Source organism: Petromyzon marinus, chromosome 4 (assembly GCF_048934315.1).
Source record: "Petromyzon marinus isolate PM22_M1 ecotype Great Lakes invasive population chromosome 4, UKy_Petmar_22M1.pri1.0, whole genome shotgun sequence".
NCBI lineage: Eukaryota > Metazoa > Chordata > Hyperoartia > Petromyzontiformes > Petromyzontidae > Petromyzon > Petromyzon marinus.
The window spans coordinates 25,890,044-25,903,910 of NC_133670.1; the positions used below are offsets into that span (position 1 = coordinate 25,890,044).

Below are 13,867 nucleotides of genomic sequence, written 5' to 3' on the forward strand. Positions count from 1 at the left end.
TAAAGATCCCCCGTATAGCCTCAACAGACTGTTGGGGCAAGTACTGTTAGCGAGCACCTATGAAGGCCGGAACGGTACACGAGGGGGTGGGTGGCCAGCACCACGCCCGACCGCCTTTGTCTCCCTAGTGGCAATGTTTACACACTGCACCAGGTACTCATTTGAGGCTGAGTCGACCTAGGGGAGGCCCGGGACCGGTTCAGATAATCGTCACTGGTGTTGGCCGTGAGCGGGAATCGAACCCGTGTCGCCGGGTTCATAGCGCAGCACACACATAGACACACGCACACACTGTGTCCCTAAATTAACATCGACCGCCTTCGTCCAAAGCTGCTAAGGCTGGATGATGCCGGGGATCAACGCGCCAGAGTTTGCTGCCGTGTGCTACACTTATCGGGGTCATTTTATGCGCAGTAGTTGCAAACCCGCGTCACCTGCTCCAGCGCGATGATGAATGCCACGCGATTAGGAGGCAGAGCCGCTCTCTGATAATTGCTGAAGAATAAAGCACCAGCGGCCTGTGGCCAAATCACCTGGAATGCACCCGATATCATCCGATCTCGGAAGCCGAGCAGGTATTGAACCAGGACAGCGCTTGGATGTGCGATTGTGCACGCTCAGGTGTCACGGGCAACTGCGGGCTGCAGGGGAGTGGGGTGCTGCAAAAGTCATCGTTGTTCTGTACTTCTACGCTTTCACGTCGACGCTCGCCGCTTCACAAACCCACACTGATCAGCTATTTGACCGTACCTCACTGCGAAGTGCGGTCAACGAAACCCCCGTGGCCCGTACGGCATGGGGAGGCTCTCATCCAGCAGTGGATTGACAGGAGGGTTGTGGATGTGCGGGCCACGGGAAACCCCCCTCCAGCGTCCCCGTCAACCCTGCCCACGTGCTACTCGACCTTAGTCCGCGTCATGAAAGAGGTCACGGTAGTTTTAGACTTCGCGTGACGTCAATTACAATCGCGTGAACGCTCACTTACACGAGCGTTGATACCCGGGTGTCATTTGTAAGCGAGTCAAAGGTGAAAGAGACTAAAGTGTCTCTCAGCTCGAGTGTTCTCCGAGCCCACGCTCGGTTTCTGTTCACAGTGGTGGACTTTTCGCATCGCTAAAGATAAAAAAAAAATCCACATTTTTTAAATATCCTGTAAATTAATCCACGTCCATAGACATCGTGAGCACCACCACCCCTTACTGAAATAACTTGGCAGGAGCCTCCTGAGAAACGGTCATGAGACTCGTTGAGGCTTTTCTGGAAAAAACAAGTGGAGTAGTAATATTAAGAACCAGATAAAGCAGTAATAATAATATGATGGGAGCGAGCATATCCACGGGACATGCGATGGTGATTTGGGAGTGAGATCATTGAAATAGTTGAAGATGTAAGCTACAAGACAAGGAACCAGGGAATGAAGTCGGTGGAATCGAAAACACACTCGGAACATGAGTATCGAGCAATGCAAGATTGCAATATATTAAAATATATATAAAATTAAAATGAAATACGAAAAGGCAACAAACCTGCACATCACGGCCTGGAGAGGCCTTCATCCAACAATGAATCGACAAATGTGTGCGTGTCCTCATTATGTTCCATTTAACTGCCCTGTATTGGACGGATTGCTGAGCCCTAGGCTGCAGACGAGTCAAATGTGGCATTCCATTGACCCGGATTGCAGCAGGTTAATGCGTTGCTGCATTCACCAGGGATATAATCCACCAGTGGATAATCAGATTAGGCAAAATTACGTCATCATATATTTGTCCAGGAAAGCCTCGCCGAGTATCGAGACTTTGTCAGGAATGTTCTGCATCGTGATGCTTGGACAACCAAATATGAAGGAGCGATTGCTCCTTGTGAGAGAAAAACAAAACTGTCCGGAGAAAGTCAACTCGTATGAGAGGATACAAATTTATTTTCTGTTCCATTGGATTGAAAAATCCATTTATGTACTGCTTATCTTCTGGCCACATCGCAGCCCAAGCCTACAACACCTTATATTCCCAAGCAGCGTCTCGTGCGAGCAAGTGCTAACCAGGCGACATACGGTGCATTCAGTGTGATTTGAGTGGAGAAAAATCAAAATCTTAGACAGTAAAAAGACAAATAATTCACTACTTTAGCCCACCGGTGTGTTGAAGAGTGAATCCACAACATTTACACCATTCTGGCGAATCGCCCGATGATGCTGGATGTATTTACCAGCGAAACGTCGTACTCAAACTGTAAATGTTGTGGATTCACTCTTCAACACACCGGTGGGCTAAAGTAGTGAATTATTTGTCTTTTGTCAACGTGACACTTTTTTTGCTGATTGGCCGTGTCGGGTGGTGGAGGGTTACGACACATTAATAAATAACGCGATCTAACCCAAAAACCTTTATTATGAATCTTAGACAGTAGTTTGACTGGGCCGGAAAAAACGGAGGATCTATGTGAGTAGCTGTCTGTCTGGGGCGCACGAGCGCGTGTGTGCGTCGCATCACAACATATTCCACCAACACACTTCTATTCTGGGCCGTGCACATCAATGAAAATTTATATCCGCAGGGCCGTGCTATTGCAGCTAATCTCTCCGTGAATCTCCATGAGAGCGAATGGCAAAACTGCCACGGCTGTATCGGCAGAAATCACCGGAGCCTTGTACCGTGCCACCCCAAATTAATAGGTGCTCGCTAAAAGCACTTTTTGCTTGAGCAGCCTAACTGGGCTAAAAGGTCTCGGCGTGTAATATAAATGTAAATGATTTGTTGCTGCTTTAGAAGCCGTATGTAGGTCAGTGAAATATCCAAGGTTTGGTGGTGTGGTGGGGGGGGAGACATGCATCACTGTAAGAAGGAGATAATTTTTTTAATTATTTTAGGGAAATATTCGTGATGCCATCTTTAAATGCCCACATTTTTCCTTTACTATTTCCAGCAGCAGGGTAACGAACTCGCACAAAATTCTCTTAATCAGTTTCGTTACTGAAATGTTTTAGGCCGGAATTGAGGCTGGCATGGCGCCGCTACAACATGGGGGCACTTGGCCGTCAGTCGAAACGGCGTCAGTCGAAACGGCGTCAGTCGAAACGCCGTCAGTCGAAACGGCGCGAGTTAAAATTGGAGCAAAACGGGTCGACTCGGCTCACTCTACAGAGGCACACCCGGCCCCTGCTGTAGGAATGGCGATTTGACGTTACGTGCTTGAAAAGTTGAGTCTGATGAGCGACATTCACGCGCTTGACTTTTGACCTTTGGACTCCGAGTCGCACCGTCCGCTGTAGCTGATCCACTCGGGGGGGGGGGGGGTCGACAGGGAACTCGAGCTGTGAGCTGGAAGGAGATTCAGACAATCTTCCTGTGACATCCAACGTCCATTTGTCAGCGTGTTAAAGAATGCACACGCTCATGCGTGCATATATATTTAAAGCTCCGAGATGGGGCTTGTTATGCTTAATTTATATCTGCTTAATGAAGACACCGTTATTTTTGATGATTTTTAAATAAAAAGACGCACTGCATGAGAAAACCAATTTTCTTGCCAGACCAAAATGATTTCCTTATTTATTTTGAATTAGATTTATTCAATCGTGTACAATACTCTATATATATGTGACATGTAATCTGTATTCACATGCTCAAATTTACATTTGTCAATGCTCATCCCCTATGGCAGTCTTGAGTCAGTTGTGGAAATTCAACATTTGTATGACTAGGACCAATCTATCAATAGGGCAACCACTGCTGACCGAGTGGTTATCAAGCTAGTTCTCACTTTACTGCCCATGCGAATGATGATGGTGATGATGTATTACTGATCATGGTAATATACACGCACAACTATTTTGACAATCCACTGCTGGATGAAGGGCTTCCCGCACCGTGTGGCCATTGCAGGTTTATGAAGGCAAGGAGCATAGAAGTGGGACCTTAGAAGGACTGCACAACAATGGATGTTGCCGCACTGCCCTATGCTGCCTACTACAAAGCCTCACAGCATTGACGGTCACCCATCCAAGCACGACGTGGAATCTCCCCTAATTGGTTTCTGGGTGATGTGGTCATGATGATGATGATGATAATAATGACGATATATTATTCTTGGTTATGATGAATTTAGGATACTCTTTTTGGGATTTGAACTGCTCTAAGAGCTGAACTATATTTCATCCATACCAGTAATTCATGCAGCATCCGATTATATATAATGTATCAGATATAACTTTAATGGGTTTTTAAATAATACAAAATATGCACTCTTTGGACTTGCCCTGATAAATAAGAAAAGATGAGTGGGAGGAGAATAGAAACATCGCTATCGAGGTCCTCGTTGAGCACGGAGGCTTTCGCGACCAATATTATTAATAATGAAGGTATTATTAAGTGATACATCTTACACTTTTGATTCCTTATAGAGGAAACACATACTAATTAACTAATTACTAACCTATTATATAATTACTCGCATTTTGCCCGTCCAAGGACGGGTGTATTGCAGCAAATCTGAAACTTGCAAGCGAACAGCAGACCGCGACGTGATATTCATTGCATCACCTCGTGTGCAATTTGTAAGGGCGTGGTTACACAGACCTATTTCATGTTAAGGTTATAATCCCTTAATTCTAGATTTGAAGCTTTCGTGACTGCAAGGATTCATACTCTTTGGTCATCATGACGTCCTTTTTACTTCGATGTCTCAACAGCGTGACGGAGATCGCGTGACGTGATGAGGGTTCTGCCTTTGTAGTGAGGGTTGTCAGTTGATGCCGAGGAGGGGGGAGGAGGCGCCTCGGCCCCCCATGTGGAGTGACGTCAGCCGCTAATTATTATTAATGAGGGGGGTGTCCATTTGGAGGACGTCACCTGATAATGATTATTAATGAGAGGGGTTGTTCGATGTTGAGTGACGTCACCTGCTCATGATTATTAATGAGGGGGGAGGGTGCTCCATATGGAGTGACGTGACCTGTTCAGGATTATTAATGAGGGGGGGGCTGGTCGACGTGGAGTGACGTCACGAGCGTTGCACACAGACATTCTTGGCTCATTGTAGTAGGGAGTAATAATAATCATGGGGGGGGGGTCCATTTGGAGGACGTCACCTGCTCATGAATATTAATGAGGAGGGCTGGTCGATGTGGACTGACGTCACTTGCTCATGAATATTAGTGAGGGGGGAGTACTCCATATTGAGTGACGTCACTCGCTCATGATTATTAATGAGGAGGCGTGGGGGGTGTTCATTTGGAGGACGTCATCTGCTCATGAATATTAATGAGGAGGGCTGGTCGATGTGGACTGACGTCACGAGCTTTACGGACAGACATCCTCCGCCTCTGATCTCTGCACCTGATTGGGTTCAGGTGATGGCGTCGTCCTGCTGCTCTATTTAAGACCGGAAGCAGGTGGATGGCTTCACTATTCTGGCAAATCGCCCGATGGTGCTGGATGTAATTACCAGCGAAACGTCGTACTCGAAAATTGTAAATGTTGTGGATTTACTCTCCAACACGCCGGTGGGCTGAAGTAGTAAGCTATTTGGCGGTTTGTTTACGTGACAAATCCCTCACTGATTGGCTGTGCCGGGTGGTGAAGGGTTATGACACATTTATAATGCGGCGATCTAACCCAGAAATATCTAGGTCCTAAACTATTTAACAACCCTGGAGGTTGTGGATTGATTGGCAGAGGAGGCTTCACTGCCGCCTGCTTGTGGCCGGTGCCTGGGCTGTGGGAAGCCCGTCTCGGAGGCAGCCGCCGGCCTCGCGCTCGACCGGGCCGGTCACACCGGGCACGGCGGAGCGCCACAGAGCCTCGTGGGGGCTTGTGGAGCGAGTGGCACCACGGTGCCGTGAACGTGCCCCCCCCCCCACCCCCTTCCACGTCACGAACTCGCCAGGCAAACGTTCCGAATATCGCGTTGTAAGTTCCGTTCCGGGGATTTTGCACTTTTAAATAATCTAGATTGAAAACGAATTTATTTTAGAACTGCTTTTTTGTATTTAGTTTGTTGCCTTTCCCCCGTATCTCCGATTAGCATGGTTGGTTATGTACGGTGCGAGAGAAGTCCAACATCATACATACAACATGCATACAACATGCATACAACATACATACAACATACATACATTGCACTTGGTAAAGAGTGTGACCAATGCCTGAGATGGGGGAGCACAAACCCGTCGGGTCACACCGGGTGAATTAGCGAGGCCGGGAGTATCGATCCATGAGCCTGCGAAGAGAGTGGGGATCTCATGGGGACCGAGGGGATCTCTCAGGGAGAGAGGGGATCTCTCAGGGACCGAGGGGATCTCAGAGAGAGCGAGGATCCCACGGGGAGAGAGAGGATCCCATGGGGAGAGCGAGGATCCCATGGGGAGAGAGGGGATCCCATTGGGAGAGAGGGGATCCCATGGGGAGAGAGGGGATCCCTTGGGGAGAGAGGGGATCCCGTGGGGAGAGAGGGGATCCCATTGGGAGAGAGAGGATCCCATGGGGAGAGAGGGGATCCCATGGGTAGAGAGAGAATCCCATGGGGGAGAGAGAGATCCATGCTGTTCCCTCCTTTTTGTAAAACCTTGTGTTGCCCTACCCACTCGGGGACAGCATGCGTGTGTTTCTGTGCAGGCTTTCATAACATAATTTCTTTTTGGGTCTCGCTTTACCGTGATTCATTTAGCGGATTGCAACAAGAGGCTAAAATATGGTCTCACCTTTCCAAAAATATGTTTTTTCTGAAAATGTAGGACCCTATGCTCACACTGCCATACATACTGATTGGAGATACACAATGCAAAACGTGTAATTTAACATGTGATTCGGTGCTTCTTTGGGTAAAGAAAGCAATTACTTTAGCAGCAAGCCCTGTAATGTGTTAGTATATGAAGGGTTTTTTTCTGTTGGCAGGTGGGCTAGGTGGTGTCCGAATGAATATTTAATTGAGGGACCGATATTTTCCCATTACCAAAAGCAGCACAGCTGACTGCAAATACGGGGTGGGGGGGCGATGCTTTGTGCTGTGACTTGCACTTTCCCCGTCGATTCATTTATATTTAAAAATCCATCCGGTGGCTTCATTCATTTTCGATTGCAGCAGAGCTCCTGCGTGGGACGTGCGCGCTGCCTCTCCTGAGACGCGTGGCGTTCTCCTGTAAGGGGCACTGCGTTTCCCCGGCCCTCGAGTTTCTTCACAGAATGAAACAATCCCGAGAACGACGCAGGAACACAACAACAACAACAACGCCCGCCGTTCGCGTGCGGTCACGGGACACTTCCAGGTGCCATGGGTTCACTGACTGAGAAGACTGGCAGATGCACCAACTGTGCTCCTTCTTGTACCCCCTCTCTCTCGTGCGACTCTCTCCCGTGCGACTCTGTCCCGTGCGACTCTCTCTCTCGTGCGACTCTGTCCCGTGCGACTCTCTCTCGTGCGACTCTCTCCCGTGCGACTCTCTCTCGTGCGACTCTCTCCCGTGCGACTCTCTCTCGTGCGACTCTCTCTCTCGTGCGACTCTCTCTCGTGCGACTTTCTCTCGTGCGACTCTCTCGTGCGACTCTCTCGTGCGACTCTCTCTCGTGCGACTCTCTCTCGTGCGACTCTCTCTCGTGCGACTCTCTCTCGTGCGACTCTCTCTCGTGCGACTCTCTCTCGTGCTACTCTCTCTCGTGCGACTCTCTCTCGTGCGACTCTCTCTCGTGCGACTCTCTCTCGTGCTACTCTCTCTCGTGCGACTCTCTCTCGTGCGACTCTCTCTCGTGCGACTCTCTCTCGTGCGACTCTCTCTCGTGCGACTCTGTCCCGTGCGACTCTCTCCCATGCGACTCTCTCTCGTCGGACTCTCTCTCGTGCGACTCTCTCTCGTGCGACTCTTTCCCGTGCGACTCTCTCCCGTGCGACTCTCTCTCGTGCGACCTCTCTCCCGTGCGACTCTCTCTCGTGCGACTCTCTCTCCCGTGCGACTCTCTCTCGTGCGACTCTCTCTCGTGCGACACTCTCTCGTGCGACTCTCTCCCGTGCGACTCTCTCCCGTGCGACTCTCTCTCGTGCGACTCTCTCCCGTGCGACTCTCTCCCGTGCGACTCTCTCCCGTGCGACTCTCTCCCGTGCGACTCTCTCCCGTGCCACTCTCTCCCGTGCGACTCTCTCTCGTGCGACTCTCTCCCGTGCGACTCTCTCCCGTGCGACTCTCTCCCGTGCGACTCTCTCTCGTGCGACTCTCTCGTGCGACTCTCTCTCGTGCGACTCTCTCCCGTGCGACTCTCTCCTGTGCGACTCTCTCTCGTGCGGCTCTCTCTCGTGCGACTCTCTCCCGTGCGACTCTCTCCCGTGCGACTCTCTCTCGTGCGACTCTCTCCCGTGCGACTCTCTCTCGTGCGACTCTCTCCCGTGCGACTCTCTCCCGTGCGACTCTCTCCCGTGCGACTCTCTCTCGTGCGACTCTCTCGTGCGACTCTCTCTCGTGCGACTCTCTCCCGTGCGACTCTCTCCTGTGCGACTCTCTCTCGTGCGGCTCTCTCTCGTGCGACTCTCTCCCGTGCGACTCTCTCCCGTGCGACTCTCTCTCGTGCGACTCTCTCTCGTGCGACTCTCTCTCGTGCGACGACGCAGTGGGCTGTGTGGAGGAGCCGTCGAGCTGTTTCGGTTTTAACCCCCTCTGCTGTGACGGGGTTGCGGGAGCTAATGAAGCAGGAGATTGTTTTTGCGGATAAAATCGCACGTGAACGTTGACAAATTGCAGCTCCACACACTGACGCGCTCTCTCTCGCTACACGCCACATTATAATAATCCAGGCACGGCTCGCATCGTGTCAGAGGTCACTCTGCAGATAACGGGAGACGAGGATCTGAGCCCTTGGCTGCTATGGAAACCCGGCGTTGTTATTGGCCGTGGCGAGAAGAGTGGGCGGACCTCGCCTTTGTGACTCTGTCTCCGCTTTGCTTTGCGAGTCCCGAAGGCGAAACAAGCAGCCATCCCAGGCGCCGAGGGTGGCCCGTCCCCCATTCCTGCGCCCTTCACCCGCCGCTTGAGAGCACGCGCTGATTGGCATCAACGGCGAGTGTCATTGTGGAGTCGGCGTCTTCGCTGTGACGTGACGCGTGACGTAACGCGTGACGTCACGTGCCGCGTGCCGTGACGCGTGGTGTGACGTGCGACGTGACGTCACGCGTGTCTTTGTCTTTGCTGGCGGTTGGGGTGCTGCGTGACGTATGTGTGCATGTATGTTGAACTTCTTTCGCACCGTACGTAGCGAACCGCATTAATCGTAGGTGTGGGGAAGGACCACAAATGAAACACAAGACACAGTTCTAAAGAAATTAGTTTTCAATATAGATTTAAAAGTGCATAGCTCCAGTGGCTTCCTAATACCGGAAGAAAGAGCGTTCCAGACGACCGCAGGAGTGCATCTGTGACAGAGACGGTCACCGCGCGATGTGGTGACCATCTGTGTTCGATGAATCGCCAAAAGCTGCTGCGAGGATGACCGCAGTTTGCCTGATGGTCGGTGCTCCTTGACCAGATCAGCTACGAACCTGGCGGCACGAGTTAGATTCTTGCTCACGACCAACATCGGTGACGATTATCTCAACTGGTCTTGGGCCTCCCCGAGGTCGACTCAGCCTTAAATGAGTACAGTACCTAGTGCGATGTGGAAAAATGAGCATTGGTAAGACAAAGACGGCCGGGCATGGTGTTGGCCACCCACCGTTCCGGTATTAATAGGTGCTTGCTAACATCACCTACCCCTACAGTCTGGTAAGGCTATGTGGAAGGACGTTGTAATGACTTGGTGGTGCGTGCTTGTCCGGTGCCTTGAGCGCACGTGGTTTGGCTGGCAAAGCGAGAGCCCAGTGCAGGGTTCACACCACGGCCATACGTTATCAGGATTGTAGATGATAGTCACCACCATCATCATCATGGACTTCGGTGGTTTGATGAGGACACCTGGAGCCCACCGAATAAACTTCGACGTCGAATCCACGCAAGGTGTTACCGCCCTCACGGTGGGCGTCGCCTTCGCTCGGCGCCCAAACTCTCACGCTTTCATCTTCTCTCCGAGATCGTCTCTCCGAAATAATTGATGAGATTCTCAAAGTGAAAATTTTCGAGAGACGCAAGGAGTGATAACTTACAATTTCATATACTCAAGCAAACGACTGTGCACGATCGATTTTGAACAAGCAACTGCTGTACCCGTGGCTCCACGATAGGTAGGGGAGTCGAGTCGAGAATGTTACGCCTGGAAAAAAGAGAAAGGGAATTGGAGAGGGAAGAGAGGATAGTGGGAATGAGAGGGAAACAATGGAAAAGGAACGGAGCAACGGGAGCTTACCTAGAAACGACTGACGGAGTCTTCATCATCTTTATCGAGGTCATACCAAGTGTGTTTTTTTTTTATTCAGTTGGTTGTGATGCTGCTGTTAGTTAACGTAATCCCAACTGAGTCATTTTTCAGCATTGGGACATTTGGCTGATAGTGTGGTGTTCTTAGCCACGGGAGAAGAGTGGAGAGCTCAGAGGACACCCAGGCAGGACAGGCAGAAATGTACGAACGCCACACAGACATATCTATGTGGCCTTGCTTGCCAGTATCAAAGTCTGAAAAATATGACCAGGTTTTACCTATAACTGCTCAACCCGAGCAATAAATGCTCCGATACTTGCATTGTATTTACACCTTTTGCCTCTTGACATTCTCTGGTTTGACAATATATCTATTGTACGAGACAATGCATATATTTTAAGAGCATGTTTGTTGGCATATTTTGCCACAAGCACTGTGTGTGGTTAATGCAGACTTGCTGCCTTGCAAAAGGTTTCTATTTGGTGTTTGAACATCTAAACACCTCCACGCAGAAAGTTGCCCGAGTCGGGAATTGAACGTAGGCCCTACCCAGTAAACATGGAACTCTGGTCCAACGTTGGCCCAACGCTTGTTCCAGCTGTCCATGTTTAGTGGACTCTTGCTGGGAGACACAGTGCTACCACCGTGCCCCCGTGCCACCGCTGGAGAGGTGTTCTCACAGCTGGCGATGCCCTCTGATTGTGGGCAGAGAAACCCCGGCGCTGAAGGTGTGGGTGGCATCGGACGGCCCCGGCGACTCGCGGCCTCCGAGCCGAACTCTCTCGCCCGCTCTCTCCTCCACGGCTTCCCGCTACCGCACCCCACACACCAAATAATTCATGTTTTATTTCTTCCTTGCGGGTGAGCGATTGCCGGTCGCCGTGTTTATATTTTGCTTTGCTCCTGCGGTGCTGTAATTTAAAACCGTGCGCCGTGGAAGACGTTTGTACGACAGAGCGAAAAAGAAAAAGTATAATTAAAAAGATATTGTTCTGTTTATGCACGTGTGCCCGCAAGTGTGTGTTTAAGCTTATTTTCATAATACCACATTATCCCGAATGTCCAATGAATGCAATGTTTTGTTAATGGTTCCAACTGCAATGCTCATTACTTGCTTATAAATTGCACATCTGTCAGTGTCATTATTGCATTAAAACTAAATAAGGAAGCCGATTTCTACTCCTTTCCACCGTGAGCCAAGACGCGAATGCGTGCACATTCCACTATGCCCGTGTGTGCACGCGGGCGGGCGAGCCGCAAGGCTTCTGGTGAAACTCCGCTCGCTGCGGCTGTAGGTTTAGTCTCTGTTTTCTTATCTTTCCAAATCTCTTCGTTGCAACCCTTTTGTGCAAGAGAACCGCCCACAGAAGTGGATATCACAGAGGCACTTCTGAGATCCCTTTTAGAGTAGCCTCTGGTCCAGAGAGTATGGGGCAGAACTGTCCCACCCACTCTGACACCGGGAGCAATGTTCGCACGTTGACGGCCAAAACGGTGGTGGATCCATTTTTAGAGCTGGAATTCGGCCAAATTTAAGAGCAGAACCAAATTTAATGCGATGCGGGGGGTGAGGGGCGGTTGTGTGCAGTCATTGGCGACCGGAGTGAGAAGCTTAAACCATTACACTGGGAGACACGGGGATAGATCCTACAACAAGGGGGTAGATCCTACAACAAGGGGGTAGATCCTACAACAAGGGGATATATCTTACAACAAGGGGGTAGATCCTACAACAAGGGGGTAGATCCTACAACACGAGGGTAGATCCTACAACAAGGGGGTAGATCCTACAACAAGGGGGTAGATCCTACAACACGAGGGTAGATCCTACAACAAGGGGGTAGATCCTACAACAAGGTGGTAGATCCTACAACAAGGGGGTAGATCTTACAACAAGGGGATAGATCCTACAACAAGGGGGTAGATCCTACAACAAGGGGGTAGATCCTACAACAAAGGGGTAGATCCTACAACAAGGGGGTAGATCCTACAACAAGGGGGTAGATCCTACAACAAAGGGGTGATCCTACAACAAAGGGGTAGATCCTACAACAAGGGACGACAATGGCTGTCGAGTGTCGTGGTTTTATCAACAGCCGAATGTGTCTTTGTTGTTATTGTTGTCATTGCTGTCATTGTTGTCATTGGTGAGTCCACCACGGAATCTTCCAGCGTGGAACACGAACGCTGCACCAGTCTCCCTGTCGAAATCAGCAATTGGTGGAGCAATCTCGAATGTATTGCTTATTTAACTACATGGGAATATAATAGGCTTAATAGAGGAATCGGATGTGCTGCTACTGGAATATTTAAAGTTGACTGAGAGTGGGCGTCATAGAAAAGAGTTTGTGGGTGTATATGTGTATTGCATGTGTTTGAGAGGTGGTGTGTGTGTGTATGGGGTTCAGCTGGTGCATCTACCAGTTATCTCAGTCAGCCAATTCATGGCACCTGCTGGGTCTGTCCCGTGACCTCCTGTCAGCGAGCCTGCGACACTTCACGTGGCCTCAAAGTGCACCTAGCCTGGCACAGGCGCCGTGGTGACGCCACCGGCACTTCGTGGCGGGTATTGGTTTGTGTGTATCCCGGCAGTGAGCGTGGTGATAACCACTCACCCCCTTGGTGTTCCGTGTCATCCTTCATAGGTGCTCATTAATAGGGCTCGCCCCTACGGTCTGTCAAAGGCTCTACGGGTGACCTTTGTACGTGTGTGTATGTGTGTGTATGTATGTGCATGTATGTGTACGTGTGTGTACGTGTGTGTACATGTGTGTATGTATGTGTACGTGTGTGTGTATGTGTGTATGTATGTATGTGTACATGTGTGTATGTATGTGTACGTGTGTGTGCGTGTAGTGGAGCGGTTTGCGCCCTGCGCTACGAATCTGGCGACCCGAGTTCGATTCCCGCTCACGGCCAACACCAGTGACGATTATCTGAACCGGTCCTGGGCCTCCCCTAGGTCGACTCAGCCTCAAATGAGTACCTGGTGCGGTGTGTAAACATCGCCACTGGGGAGACAAAGGTGGTCGGGCGTGGTGCTGGCCACCCACCCCCTCGTGTACCGTTTCGGCCTTCATAGGTGCTCGCTAACAGCACTTGCCCCTACAGTGTGTTAAGGCTATACGGGGGATCTTTATTTATGCGTACGTGTGTGTATGTATGTGTACGTGTGTGTACGTGTGTGCCTGTGTGTGTCTTGCATTGCCTAAGGGGTTGGTAACCCTTCCACAGTCACTGAGTATCCAGTTGACAACAGCAGTAAAGGTCACCGGAGCGTCCGTGAAGCGGCCGCCTGAGTCACTCCGCTCACAACACCGGCACGCGCCTTCATCCAGCAGTGGATAGATCAATGGCCGAGGATGACACTCAGCAGGTTTTGGATACTTTAGGTAGCCTAAGGGTGCACCGAGCATGGCACCCGCGTGGGAGTGGTGTCACCTCTACCACGTGGTGGTCGTTGTTGACGTGCGTGTCCCCTCCTCTATCAGCTTGGCCTCAACAGGAGCTTGCTAACAGCTCACGCTCAATGGCTG

General features: G+C 50.5%; 1 protein-coding gene across 1 annotated transcript in view; it reads left to right on the forward strand.

Annotated features, from left to right (window-relative positions):
- LOC116937333 (receptor-type tyrosine-protein phosphatase N2-like) overlaps positions 1 to 13,867 on the forward strand; it is a 228,638-nt gene that overhangs the window by 5,556 nt on the left and 209,215 nt on the right. The window lies entirely within an intron of this gene.